At 50.3% G+C, this 15,041-nt stretch overlaps 1 protein-coding gene across 3 annotated transcripts in view; it reads left to right on the forward strand.

Annotated features, from left to right (window-relative positions):
- The window catches only part of ppp1r42 (protein phosphatase 1, regulatory subunit 42), a 60,530-nt gene that overhangs the window by 16,002 nt on the left and 29,487 nt on the right, over positions 1–15,041 (forward strand). The gene's annotated exons all lie outside the window — the stretch shown is intronic.

Raw genomic sequence — 15,041 nt, forward strand, 5'->3', positions numbered from 1 at the left:
TAGTAGACAGATGTAAAACCTAATGATTTCACATTTAATCTGAATTCAAATCAAAAACTTGTGAAAATATGCAGCTGAATTGAATATACCCCAGCAGTGAGTTTGGAGGGAGGGCGTATTTAATCAAGCAGGAGTTATGGAGTGGATATCCCACTGCCTTTGTGGCTCCATCCAGTTAAGTCTGGGCAGGAAGACTCATTAACAGCTTTCCTGCCTGGACACTAATTAAACTCACTTGAAGGTCTCCTCCTGTTGCCTTCAGATTTGAACCATACAGGAAGCCTGAAAAGCAAACCTCAGCTCCCAGGAGGGTCCTTTGTTCAAAGGCACTTGAGTGCCTGATTGAGAGACCTGACATCAGGGAGGAATGGCATGCTGAAAGTCATTTCCTGCCCTTCCCTCTGACTGCCGTTTTCGTCCCAGCCAGGAAGCCCCTCCTCATGACCCCCATCACTCACCTGCAACCTGAGTCCCTCCAGTATCCTGCATTTTTGGAGGGTTCATTGTTGGCAGCTGCCACCACTCCTGAAGATACTGGCGGGCACTGGAGCACTGCTAGCCTCTGACTGGGATAGGGGCTAGACTGGGTTATTCCCCTTCCTAAAAATTGTTTTGATTACATTTTATAAGCTTATCATAAAGCTTTTAGTTTTGTGATGTTGGATCTTTGAAAAAATTTCACTTGTTATTCTGATTAATTTGGTTTAATTTGTTTCAATGAGAGTAGATCTCCAAATTGTATGACTCTTCTGGCACAGTGGTAATCTCCTTACCTTTGAGCCAAGAGGCTTGGATTTAAGTCCACCTTAGGGGAGGCAATGGCTTAGCGGCATTATCGAAGGACTGTTAATCCAGAGATCTATGTAATGTGCTGGGGACTGGGGTTTGAATCCTGCCACCGCAGATGGTGGAATTTGAATTCAATAAATACCTGGAGTTAAGAGTCCAGTGATGGCCATGAATCCATTGTTGATTGTCAGGAAAAACCCATCTGGTTCACTAATGTCCTTTAGGGAAGGAAACTGCCATCCTTACCTGGTCTGGCCTATATGTGACTCTAGACCCATAGTAATGTGGTTGATTCTTAACTGCCTTTGGGCAATTAGGGGTGCACAATAAATTCTAGCCTAGCCAGTGATGCTCACATACTTTGAATGAGTAAAACAAAACTTGCTCAAGAGGTGCATAATAACCTTTTTTGAACAGGTTGCTTTGGAAATATCTATATTCCCCTGGCCAAAGTGGCCATTAACAGGTCCAGGTTGTGGTGCTTGTCCAGCCTGACTCTCTGTCTCTCTCTTGTGGCTACATTGATGTCAGGGAGTCTCTGGAAAGAAGCAGGGAGTATCCTCTAGTGCTTTTGAGGCTCTCTGCATCATGAATGCTGGGGAAATGAGTATGCATCACTGACTTAGGATATGATCTTTTAATTAAAAGTTAAGAATTTTTTTACAGTAATTAGTGCTCCTATCATTTGAGATGACTGACTGTTTATTCGTGCCAAAAATAAACAAATCTCCAATCCCTCTGCTTTAAGGGGGTTGGTTAGCTCAGTTGACTGGTCAGCTGATTTGCAATGCAGAATTATACCAATGACATGGGTTTGATTCCCACTAAAGTTACCATGAAGGACTTTCCTTCTCAATCTTCCACTTTCCCTGAAGCACAGCCTGAGGAGTGTGGTGCTTGTAAAGCTCAGCCTGAAGAGTGTGGTACTGGAAAAACACAGCCCAAAGAGTGTGGCGCTGGAAAAACGCAACCTGAAGAACGTGGTGCTGAAAAAGCACAGCCTGAAGAGTGGGGTGCTGGTAAAGCACAGCCTGAAGAGTGGGATGCTGGAAAAACACAGCCAAAGAGAGTAGTGCTGGAAAAACACAGCCTGAAGAGTGTGGTACTAGAAAAACACAGTCTGAAGAGTGTGGCGCTGGAAAAACACAACCTGAAGAGTGTGGTGCTGGTAAACTACAGCCTGAAGAGTGGGATGCTGGAAAAACACACCCCAAAGAGAGTAGCACTGGAAAAACACAACCTGAAGAGTGTGGTGCTGGAAAAGCACAGCCCAAAGAGTGTGGTGCTGGAAAAGGACAGCCTGAAGAGTGTGATGCTGGAAAAACACAGCCGTTGTCGAGTGTGATGCTGGAAAAACACAGCCTGAAGAGTATGGTGCTTGAAAAGCACAGCCTGAAGAGTGTGGTACTGGAAAAACACAACCCAAAGAGTGTGGCGCTGGAAAAACACAACCTGAAGAACGTGGTGCTGAAAAAGCACAGCCTGAAGAGTGTGGTGCTGGTAAAGCACAGCCTGAAGAGTGTGGTGCTGGTAAAGCACAGCCTGAAGAGTGTAGTTCTGGAAAAACACAGCTTGAAGAGTGGGGTACTGGAAAAGCACAGCCTGAAGAGTGGGATGCTGGAAAAACACAGCCAAAGAGTGTGGTGCTGGAAAAACACAGCCTGAAGTGTGTGGTACTAGAAAAACACAGTCTGAAGAGTGTGGCGCTGGAAAAACACCTGAAGAGTGTGGTGCTGAAAAAGCACAGCCTGAAGAGTGTGGTGCTGGTAAACTACAGCCTGAAGAGTGGGATGCTGGAAAAACACACCCCAAAGAGAGTAGCACTGGAAAAACACAACCTGAAGAGTGTGGTGCTGGAAAAGCACAGCCCAAAGAGTGTGGCGCTGGAAAAACACAGCCTGAAGAGTGTGGTACTAGAAAAACACAGCCTGAAGAGTGTGGTACTAGAAAAACACAGCCTGAAGAGTGTGGCGCTGGAAAAACACAGCCTGAAGAGTGTGGTGCTGGTAAAGCCCAGCCTGAAGAGTGGGGTGCTGGTAAAGCACACCCTGAGGAGTGGTGCTGGAAAAGCACAGCCCAAAGAGTGTGGCGCTGGAAAAACACAGCTTGAAGAGTATGGTGCTGGAAAAGGACAGCCTGAAGAGTGTGGTACTAGAAAGAACAGCCTGAAGAGTGTGATGCTGGAAAAACACAGCCGATGTCGAGTGTGATGCTGGAAAAACACAGCCTGAAGTGTATGGTGCTTGAAAAGCACAGCCTGAAGAGTGTGGTGCTGGAAAAGCACAGCCTGAAGAGGGTGGTGCTTGAAAAGCACAGCCTGAAGAGTGTGGCGCTGGAAAAGTACAGCCTGAAGAGGGTGGTGCTGGTAAAGCACAGCCTGAAGAGTGTGGTGCTGGAAAAACACAGCCTGAAGAGGGTGGTGCTGGTAAAGCACAGCCTGAAGAGTGTGGTGCTGGAAAAACACAGGCCAAAGAATGTGGTGCTGGTAAAGCACAGCCGATGTTGAGTGTGATGCTGGAAAAACACAGCCTGAAGAGTGTGGTGCTGGAAAAACACAGCCCAAAGAATGTGGTGCTGGAAAAGGTCAGGCTGAAGAGTGTGATGCTGGAAAAACACAGCCTGAAAAGTATGGTGCTTGAAAAGCACAGCCCAAAGAGTGTGGTGCTGGAAAAGCACAGCCTGAAGAGTGTAGTGCTGGAAAAGCACAGCCCAAAGAGTGTGGTACTAGAAAAACACAGCCCAAGGAGTGTGATGCTGGAAAAACACAACCTGAAGAGTGTGGTGCTAGAAAAGCACAGCCCAAAGAGTGTGGCGCTGGTAAAGCACAGCCCGAAGAGTGTAGTTCTGGAAAAACACAGCTTGAAGAGTGGGGTGCTGGAAAAGCACAGCCTGAAGAGTGGGGTGCTGGAAAAGCACAGCCTGAAGAGTGGGATGCTGGAAAAACACACCCCAGAGAGTGGCACTGGAAAAACACAACTGTGGTGCTGGAAACGCACAGCCCAAAGAGTGCGGCGCTGGTAAAACACAGCTGATGTTGAGTGTGATGCTGGAAAAGCACAGCCTGAAGAGTGTGGTGCTGGAAAAACACAGCTGATGTCGAGTGTGATGCTGGAAAAACACAGCCTGAAGAGTGTGGTGCCGGTAAAGCACAGCCTGAAGAGTGTGGTGCTGGAACAACACACCCCAAAGAGAGTGGCACTGGAAAAACACAACCTGAAGAGTGTGGTGCAGGAAAAGCACAGCCCAAAGAGTGTGGTGCTGGAAAAACACAGCCTGAAGAGTGTGGTACTAGAAAAACACAGCCTGAAGAGTGTGGCGCTGGAAAAACACAACCTGAAGAGTATGGTGCTGGAAAAGCACAGCCTGAAGAGTGTGGTGCTGGAAAAGCCCAGCCTGAAGAGTGGGGTGCTGGTAAAGCCCAGCCTGAAGAGTGGGGTGCTGGTAAAGCACACCCTGAGGAGTGGGAAGCTGGAAAAGCAAACCCCAAAGAGAGTGGTGCTGGAAAAACACAACCTGAAGAGTGTGGTGCTGGAAAAGCACAGCCCAAAGAGGGTGGCGCTGGAAAAACACAGCCTGAAGAGTGTGGTACTGGAAAAACACAACCTGAAGAGTGTGGTACTGGAAAAGGACAGCCTGAAGAGTGTGGTACTAGAAAGAACAGCCTGAAGAGTGTGATGCTGGAAAAACACAGCCGATGTCGAGTGTGATGCTGGAAAAACACAGCCTGAAGAGTATGGTGCTTGAAAAGCATAGCCTGAAGAGTGTCGTGCTGGAAAAACACAGCCTGAAGAGTGTCGTGCTGGAAAAACACAGCCTGAAGAGTGTGGTGCTGGAAAAGCACAGCCTGAAGAGTGTGATGCTGGAAAAACACAGCCTGAAGAGTGTGGTGCTGGAAAAACACAGCCTGAAGAGTGTGGTGCTGGAAAAACACAGCCTGAAGAGTGTCGTGCTGGAAAAGCACAGCCTGAAGAGTGTCGTGCTGGAAAAGCACAGCCTGAAGAGTGTCGTGCTGGAAAAACACCACCTGAAGAGTGTCGTGCTGGAAAAGCACAGCCCAAAGAGTGTGGTGCTGGTAAAGCACAGCCTGAAGAGTGTGGTGCTGGAAAAGCACAGCCCGAAGAGTGTGGTGCTGGAAAAGCACAGCCCGAAGAGTGTGGCGCCAGAAAAGCACAGCCCGAAGAGTGTGGTGCTGGAAAAGCACAGCCTGAAGAGTGTGGTGCTGGAAAAGCACAGCCTGAAGAGTGTGGTGCTGGAAAAGCACAGCCCGAAGAGTGTGGCGCCGGAAAAGCACAGCCTGAAGAGTGTGGCGCTGGAAAAGCACAGCCCGAAGAGTGTGGCGCTGGTAAAGCACAGCCTGAAGAGTGTGGTGCTGGAAAAGCACAGCCCGAAGAGTGTGGTGCTGGAAAAGCACAGCCCGAAGAGTGTGGTGCTGGAAAAGCACATCCCGAAGAGTGTGACGCCGGAAAAGCACAGCCCGAAGAGTGTGGTGCTGGAAAAGCACAGCCCGAAGAGTGTGGTGCTGGTAAAGCACAGCCCGAAGAGTGTGGCGCTTGAAAAGCACAGCCCGAAGAGTGTGGTGCTGGTAAAGCACAGCCCGAAGAGTGTGGTGCTTGAAAAGCACAGCCTGAAGAGTGTGGTGCTGGAAAAGCACAGCCCGAAGAGTGTGGTGCTGGAAAAGCACATCCCAAAGAGTGTGGTGCTGGAAAAGCACAGCCCGAAGAGTGTGGCGCCGGAAAAGCACAGCCTGAAGAGTGTGGTGCTGGTAAAGCACAGCCCGAAGTGTGGCGCTGGAAAAGCACAGCCCGAAGAGTGTGGCGCCGGAAAAGCACAGCCTGAAGAGTATGGTGCTGGAAAAGCACAGCCCGAAGAGTGTGGCGCCGGAAAAGCACAGCCTGAAGAGGGTGGTGCTGGAAAAGCACAGCCTGAAGAGTGTGGTGCTGGAAAAGCACAGCCCGAAGAGTGTGGCAAGAGTGTGGTGCTGGAAAAGCACAGCCCGAAGAGTGTGGCGCCGGAAAAGCACAGCCTGAAGTGTGGTGCTGGAAAAGCACAGCCCGAAGAGTGTGGCGCTGGAAAAGCACAGCCCAAAGAGTGTGGTGCTGAAAAGGCACAGCGCAAAGAATGTGGTGCTTGAAATGCACAGCCTGAAGAGTGTGGTGCCGGAAAAGCACAGCCCGAAGAGTGTGGCGCCGGAAAATCACAGCCTGAAGAGTGTGGTACTGGAAAAGTACAGCCCGAAGAGTGTGGTGCCGGAAAAGCACAGCCCGAAGAGTGTGGCGCCGGAAAATCACAGCCTGAAGAGTGTGGTACTGGAAAAGTACAGCCCGAAGAGTGTGGCGCTGGAAAAGCACAGCCCGAAGAGAGTGTGGCGCTGGAAAAGTACAGCCCGAAGAGTGTGGCGCTGGAAAAGCACAGCCCAAAGAGTGTGGTGCTGGAAAAGCACAGCCCAAAGAGTGTGGTGCTGAAAAGGCACAGCGCAAAGAATGTGGTGCTGGAAATGCACAGCCTGAAGAGTGTGGTGCTGGAAAAGCACAGCCCGAAGAGAGTGTGGCGCTGGAAAAGCACAGCCCAAAGAGTGTGGTGTTGGAAATGCACAGCCCGAATAGTGTGGTGCTGGAAATGGACAGCCGAGGAGTGTGGTGCTGGAAAAACACAGCCTGAAAAATGTGGTGCTGGAAAAACATAGCGTGAAGAGTGTGGTATGGTGACCTTCATAATAAACCATCACCAGTCATTTCTCTCTAATGAAATAGCAGCCCTGGGGCTCCTGTGCATCCTTTAGAATTATATGTTTGTTTCATTTTTCCTTTCCCTGTTCTCAAACAATATATATGTAACTTCACACTACTTTGCCTTATATTTCATTTGCCAAGCTGCCCTCCATTCTGCAAACCTATCTCTGATTTTTTGAAGTCTGTCATTCTGTTCTCTACAATTTAGAATACTCTCATGTTTTGTGTCCTTCACATATTTTGAATTTTGCCATGGCTATGTCATTAATATAGATCCTAGTACTGATCCATAGGGAACCTATATATCAGCCATGATCAATGGCAGAGCAGGATCGATGGGCTGAAGACCTAATTCTGCTCCTTATTGAAATAACTCTACAGAGGCCAGTATCCCATCACCAAGTCACACTTTATTTACATGTGGAGAGACCTTGACACTAATCCAACTCTCTTGGTGTCAGCAGAACATCTGACACTCATTTTTATTTCTTACTTTCCTGTTAATTTACTTTCTTTTCTACTTCTTAAAAAATTATTACGCTCCTGTTTTTTTTGTGCAGGTGTAAGACACAGTGAAAGACACAAGGTGCACAAATCTTTATTCAGTTTCCACCACCAGGAAGAAAAGAAACACCCGAGTGACCTGTGACAAGCAGTGTCCTTCACATCAAAGGGCAATGCTGTGTGATCAAATAGTGAAGGGGAGGGCAGGGATTAAATCAAAATAGAATTGGAGGGGGAAATAATACAGTCCACTCCCTGCGGCGCCCACCTCTCCCTGAACAACTCCAGGGTGTTGGTGGACACCGTGTGCTCCTTCTTCAGGAACACCCGAGCTCTAACGTAACCGCGGAAGAGGGGCAGCAGTCGGCCCTAACGACCCCCTCCACGGCCCGCTGCCTGGACCATTTATGGCCAGTTTGGCCAGGCCCAGGAGCAGACCCACAAGGAGGTCTTCAGACCTTCCCTCTCTCCTCCGTACCAGGAGCCCAAAGAACAGGAGCGTTGGACGGAAGTGCAACCAAAAGCAGAGGAGGAGGTTTTTAAGAAAATCAAAAAGGGAATGCAAATGCCCACACCAACATATACATGGTCCACGGACTCCACAGCACCACAGAACAAGCAGTGGGGTTGGGAGTCCGTGAACCACCGCAGTCTGCGGTTGCCGGGGACCGCTGCGTGCGACACTCATTTATGTATTTTTTTCTCTTTCTTTACCCCCACACTACCGCCTAACCGCGGTAGTGCTTATTTTTTCCCCAGCACCCATGTGTGTGTGCAGGTGTGAGACACAGTGAGAGACACAAGGTGTACAAATCTTTATTCAATTTCCACCACCAGGAAGAAAGGAAAACACCCTAGTGGCCAGTGACAAGCAGTGCCCTTCACAAAAGGCAATGCTGTGTGATCAAACAGTGAAGGGGAGGGCAGGGATTAAATCAAAATAGAGTTGGCGGGGAAATAATGCACTCCACTCCCTGCGGCGCCCACCTCTCCCTGAACAACTCCAGGGTGTTGGTGGAGACCGCATGCTCCTTCTCCAAGGACACCCGGGCTCTAACGTAACCACGGAAGAGGGGCAGGCAGTTGGCCCTAACGACCCCCTCCACAGCCCGCCGCCTGGACCTGTTGATGGCCAGTTTGGCCAGGCCCAGGAGCAGACCCACGAGGAGGTCTTCAGATCTTCCCTCCCTCCTCCTTACTGGGTGCCCGAAGATCAAGAGCGTGGGACTGAAGTGCAACCAAAAGCAGAGGAGGAGGTTTTTAAGAAAATCAAAAAGGGAGTGCAAACGCCCACACCCAATTATACACATGGTCCACAGACTCCATAGAATAAGCAGTTGGGCTGGGAGTCCGTGAACTACCGCAATCTGCGGTTGCAGGGGACTGCTGCGTGCAACACTCATATTTTTTTTTTAATTAACCCCCACACTACCACCTAAGTGCGGTAGTGCTTATTCTTTCACCAGTACCATGGTGTGTGTGTGCAGGTGTGAGACACAGTGAAAGACACAAAGTGCACGAATCTTAATTCAATTTCCACCACCAGGAAGATAGGAAAACACCCGGGTGGCCGGGTGGACGGTGTGCAGCAGGTCTATTTGGGCCCGCCTTTTTACCCCCTGGAAGGGAACAAAATTAAAATTCCGGAGGCAGCTCAGGTTGTGGGGCACAGGCTCCAGCGGGAAGTACGGGACCTTGGGGCCAACATGAAATTCTGTCTGGGCTGGTGTGAGCGCGGACGGGATCCCACCGCACACCTGAGCGTCCTTCAACTGGTGCACTACGTCAGGTCCGAGCACCGCCGTTTTAAGGCGTCGGATGGCGGTGGCCACGTACTGGACGTCTACCTCAACTACGACACGCAGTTCCTGTTCCTCGACCGTGACCTGCCTCGCTGGACAGATCTGGAGAGAACAGAGCCGTGTAATAGTTTCGGACGTGGGCCCTGATGCCCTCCGGATCCGAGACGAGGGACCCGTCGTCGGCCAGCAGCACAAGGAGCTGCTGACGGGTGCCACGCCTTTTTTCCAGCGAGTAGAAGAAGGGGGAGCCGCGGTCAAGGTCCTGGAGGAGCTGGATCCACGACCTCACGTACGCGCCCCGAGCCCCGACGAGCTGCAGGTCCCGGAGCGCGGCCTTCTTCTCTTCGTACGCCCCGCGTACGAAGGTGAAGGCGATGGAGTCGGGATGGAGATTCCGCCAGACGTTCACCAGATCGAAGGACTTGACCAAGTCCCCCAACCTCCTCCCCGACGCCCAACCAGTGCAGGCACCCCCATGGTCCCTGCCCTCGAGGACGCAGTTAAAATCTCTCCCGAGGACAACGCACTGGTTCTCATCGATGGAGACGAGATGAGCGGACACTTCTCCGAAGAAGCTCGCTTGCCTTGGCCCGGCCAGGGGAGCGTAGACGTTCACCAAGTGAAGCACTGCGCCCCCCAGCCGAACCGTCAGGTGAAGCAAACGGCCTGGCACAGGCTCCCTGACCCCCAAGATCTCCGGCTGAAAATGCGGGGCAACAGAATAGCCACCTCGCCAGATCTGCGGGTGAGGTGACTCATGTAGACCCCCCCACGCCACTCCAGGAGCCGGGTGGCTTTGTCTCCCGGGGTAGTGTGGGTTTCTCGCAGGAAGCACACTGCATACCTCCCGTCCCGAAGGACCGAGAGGGTCTGGAATCTGCGCTGTGACTCCCTGCTGCCGTTGATGTTGAAGCTGGATCCATGTCGGAAGCATTGTGCAACCACCACCAGTACAGTTAAAAACCTATATATACACACATTTACTGGGAGGACAAGGGAGGGGCACAGAAGTCCCTCGCCCTCACCAGGAGTGCCCCCAGGAAGTTCCTGACTCGCTTTTGCTCATTCACGTCGAGCCCAGGCGCCTGGCGAGCAGTGTGGGCCGACCAGTAAACTCTTTTGAATGAGCTCCAGCGGTCGAGCGCCAGTTGGGCTCTATTCCGGCGACTCAGAGTTTCCTTGACAAATTCCCGGAGTTCCTCGAGGGGGATGAGGGGGAGATTGGTGGGGGGCACCTGGGACTCAAAAATGTCACTGCAGACAGAGTCCACGTCGTCCCCGGTGTCCGCCACCGATCCCAAACCCTCCTCCGGGAGGTCGCCCTCGGTCACCGACCCCTCCCCCACCGAGAGGATGGGGGCTGGTCCAGCGCCGCCAACCAGCCTCAAACCCCCGGCGACCCCACCCCCAGGGTCACCGGTGGTACCTTCCTCAGCGCACCCCTTCCCAGAACGCCCCAAGTTCAGGTCGTCAGGCGGCAGAGGCTCGGGGCTCCGCTCCTCTCCCGACACCGGGACCCCCGGCTCCTCGGGGAAAAGGTCCTCCCCCAGGGCCAAGGCACCCAGAAAAACAGTCTGGGAGGGAGGAGCGAGGATAACACCTTCCTCCCCTCCACCGCTCGACGACCCAGCAAAGGGTTCGCCGTTGTCGCCCGCACCACGGCCCGCGTGGTTATTAAAGTCCTCCCCAGGGGCCGGAGGAGTTGAGGCAGCAGGCGGCCCTGCTGTAGCCCCTGGGGGTTTGGGTAGATCAGGCCGCAGTGCAGGACAGTCAAGAGGCACCGTTGGCTCGTCCCCTGGAGAGGTGTAGCACCGCCAGCACACTGCTGGAATGTCTCTCCCCTTCAAGGGCCGACGCCTCTTCCCCAGAGAGACAGGGGGGAATTTATGGGTCTTCCCCTCCCCGTCCGCCTTGGTGGTCATGGGGCCCGAAGTCCCTCCCCCCAGCCTTTCCGGGAATACGATTGGCTGGGGGAAGACAGGGGGCATGGCCAGGGTGGGGAGGGTCAGCCGTGTCACTTCCTGCCCCGCCCCTGGTTTACTTTTTTTTTATTAAACCCCCACACTACCACCTAAGTGCGGTAGTGCTTATTTTTTCCCCAGCACCCATGGTGTGTGTGTGCAGGTGTGAGACACAGTGAAAGACACAAAGTGCACCAACCTTTATTCAATTTCCACCACCAGGAAGATAGGAAAACACCCGGGTGGCCAGTGACAAGCAGTGCCCTTCACATCAAAGGGCAATGCTGTGTGATCAAAACAGTGAAGGGGAGGGTAGGGACTAAATCAAAATAGAGTTGGAGGGAGAAATGATGCACTCCACTCCCTGCGGCGCCCACCTCTCCCTGAACAACTCCAGGGTGTTGGTCGACACCGCGTGCTCCTTCTCCAAGGACACCCGGGCTCTAACGTAGCCGCGGAAGAGGGGCAGGCAGTCCCGCCCCTGGTTTATCAGGTGATGGTGGGCGGGCCCAGGAGCAGACCCATGAGGAGGTCTTCAGACCTGCCCTCCCTCCTCCGTACCGGGTGCCCAAAGATCAGGAGCGTGGGACTGAAGTGCAACCAAAAGCAGAGGAGGAGGAGGTTTTTGAGAAAATCAAAAAGGGAGTGCAAACGCCCACACCCAATATATACATGGTCCACGGACTCCACAGAACAAGCAGTTGGGCTGGGAGTCCGTGAACCACCGCAGTCTGCGGTTGCAGGGGACTGCTGCGTGTGACACTCATATTTATGTCAATCAGCAAGGGTTCCCTGATTGGACCAGAATAAAAACCCCAATCAAGGCACTCATATTCTATGAGATCCGCCTGGTTTATCTTGTTGTAATCAAAACATCCCTCTGCCTCTGAGTCTGAGGATATGGGCTAGTTCTTATTTTTCCTAGCTCGTCCTGGGGTGTTTCAGCACCAGGTCAGGTTCCTCCAATTCTGCCTTTGATGTGGGCGGTGTACAATCACCTCTTGCACTCAGTGTGTCTCGTAAGGAATTCACTCTCCTCTTCAGGCAACAAAGGTAACGACATGCGCCATGCTCATTTCAGATTCCGAGGTATCTTCAACACATGAGAGGGAGAACCCATGAGTTCCATAATGGTTAGAAAGGCAGTCAAGGAGGCAGGCATATTACCTCCCCCCCCCCCCCCCCTCACTGTTTGCAAGTTTGTAAGTTTCATATGTTCCACGTACTTGTTCAGAACTATTGCACCTACTCAGATGTTATACATCTCTGGATCTGACCTCACGTTGAGCATGCCTCTTACTCATGCAGGACCATTCCTATGGTTCCTGAAGTAACCTGTCTTTCTTGCTTAGCAGAGTATTGTGTCCTGCATTGGCATTCCTGATGCCATTTCACGCTCCACCCCCCCAGGTCCGGGAAGATCAGATTTAATCTGGTACAGCGTTTTCTTCCCATTAACAACTCTGCTGGAAATTCAACTTTAGGAAATACTCAAATGCCCTGCTGGTAAACAGTGATCCATTATCTGTGTCCAACACTTCCAAGAGTCCATATATGGCAAAAGATGTGTGCAGTTTTTCTAGTATCATTCCTGTGTATGATGAATGAATACTATGCACATCTAGCCACTTTGAGTGGTCATCCACAATGATTAAGAACATTGAGCCCATGAAAGAGCTTGCCTAGTTGACGTGAAACCAAGTCCAGGGTTCACCCGGACAGTCCCACAAAATGGAGAAGTAACTGGCTGTAAGTTTTGTCCTTTTTGGCACTCCAGGCAATACCCCACCAACATAGCTCTATCTGCATCCAGTCCTGGCCACCAGACATAGGTTCTTGCCATCATCTTCATTTTAGAAACTCCTGGATGACATTAGTAAAGTTCAGGACAGAGATGAGGAGAAACTTCTTCACCCAGAGAGTGGTGGCTGTGTGGAATGCTCTGCCCCAGAGGGCAGTGGAGGCCCAGTCTCTGGATTCATTTAAGAAAGAGTTGGATAGAGCTCTCAAGGATTGTGGAATCAAGGGTTATGGAGATAAGCAGGAACAGGATACTGATTAAGGATGATCAGCCATGATCATATTGAATGGTGGTGCAGGCTTGAAGGGCAGAATGGCCTACTCCTGCACCTATTGTCTATTCAGCCACTGTCTGGAGGTGACCTTTGCTCGGGACAATCATTCTTGTTCTCCATAATAATATGCTGTAGTCTTCGGCAATTTGGTCGCTCCGGGTCCAAAAAGGTTTCAATTCTGGTTGTGATGACCCTTTTGGTTTCCCCCATCACTACCAGCTGTTTTAGTTTTGCTAGGACCAGATATTTCTGACATTGTCAGCTGTGATTGAAAATGTGTCCAGAAAATTTAAAATCATTATGGACTCTTTCAGTGGCAGTACCACTGGTGGTGTACCTACCAGCTGAATATATCTACTTGCTACTTGCCCTCCAGGATGGTGTTCTAACTTGTAATTATATGCCCTTACTATTAGAGCCTACCACTGAATTTGGCTTGATTCTGCGCATGACACCGCCTTGTCCTTTTTAAATAGACCTAGTAGGGGTTTTCTGGTCTGTTTTTATTATAAATTTACATCTGTAAAGGTATTGATGGAACTTTTTGACTCCAAATATGACTGTCAAACTTTTCTTCTCTATCTGGGCATTGTAACGCTCTTCTTCAGTCAAAGTCCTGGATGCAAATGCTATTGGGCATTACTCTTCATTGGGGCATCAGTAACCAGTGAGCTAAAACTCCCCCATAATCGCTTGAGATCATGGTATGCCAACACCTTGGAAGATGATAGCTGTTTCTTGACTTCACTGAAAGCTCTGGCTTGGCTACATGACCATTTACAAGGCTGACCCTTTTTTTAAAAGTTGATACAAAAGTGCCAGGATGGAGGCTGGGTTATGTATAAACTTTCCATAATAGTTCACCAGGCCAAGGAAAGACCTAAGCTCCGATACTGATGTGGGAGCAGGGGCATCTTTGATCGCCCTCACTTTACTTTCTAATAGGTGTAATCTAGTCCTGTTGATTCTGTAGCCCAAGTAGATCACTTGGGGTGCCTGGAACACATTTTGTTTCCTTCCTAAGGCATAGGCTCGCCTGGGAGTTACATTTAGGACTATGTCCAAGCTCTCTTAAGTGCTCCTTATGGTCTTCCCTGTCATTGACATGTCATCTAAATAAATGGTGACCTGGGGTAGACCTTATAAACTGTCCTCCACTGTGCACTGAAAAATTGCACAGGTTGACAGTACCTCAATTGGCAGTCTCATATACTGGTACAAACCCTTATGGATATTAATTGCAGTTATATTTCTGGGAATCCTCATCCAACTACAATTGCAAGTATGCATGGCTTATATCCAGCTTCGTGAAGGACAGCCCCCCCACCCCCGCTAACTTTGCATTTTAATCCACTAAATGAGGTATTGAGCATTTTTCGAAAAGCATTTTGTGTTTGTTTAAAATCTCCACAAAGGCAATCCTACCTGTTGGGCTCCAAAATTGATATGACTGATGCTGCCCATTCTGCAAACTGGACTGTTTGATGATTCCTTTACTTTCCAGCTTTCCAATTTCTGCCTGTACATTTGTCTGTAAGGTAATTGGCTCTGGCGGGCCTTGCAGAATCACAAAGTTGCTTCCTGGTCAACATGCAAGGTGGCCTTGACTCTTTTGATAGTCTCTAGACCTTCTTGAAAATCTTCCAGGTATTTCATTAGTACTTCACTCAAACAGCCATTTTCTAATTGAAAAATATCGAGCCAATCCAAGTGAATCTTTCTCAAACAATTTCACCCCATCAAGTGTGGCCTCTTACTGCAATCAGTGGTAACTGAATCGGAACCAAAGTTGTATTCTTAATCTATGAAGGTTCCCTGGAATAGGTTCTCAGTCTGGCTGAGGTCTTGCGCAAACTAAAGGGTGGAGTCGAGAGTGAATTTTCTTAAATAGTGGTCCTGTGATCACTGAAAAGGCTGCACAGGAGTCCACCTGCATTAGAACTGGGAATCCATTTAACCAGATGTTTATATTGATTGGTTCTGATTTGGATGTTGCTAAGCAATTTAACTGTTCCAAGCCAGATGTAGATGGGCTTTCCAGGCAATGTATTCTCCTGGATACCAGCCTATGAGTTGTCTTACTCAATCTAGTACAACTGAGAATCTGTTGCAGCAACTACAATGGCTTCTAGCCCGTTTCCTGAAGAAAATGTTAATTGTTTGGCTGAGGCTTGGCCTTGT

The sequence above is a fragment of the Chiloscyllium plagiosum genome, chromosome 4 (assembly GCF_004010195.1).
Source record: "Chiloscyllium plagiosum isolate BGI_BamShark_2017 chromosome 4, ASM401019v2, whole genome shotgun sequence".
Taxonomy (NCBI): Eukaryota; Metazoa; Chordata; class Chondrichthyes; order Orectolobiformes; family Hemiscylliidae; genus Chiloscyllium; species Chiloscyllium plagiosum.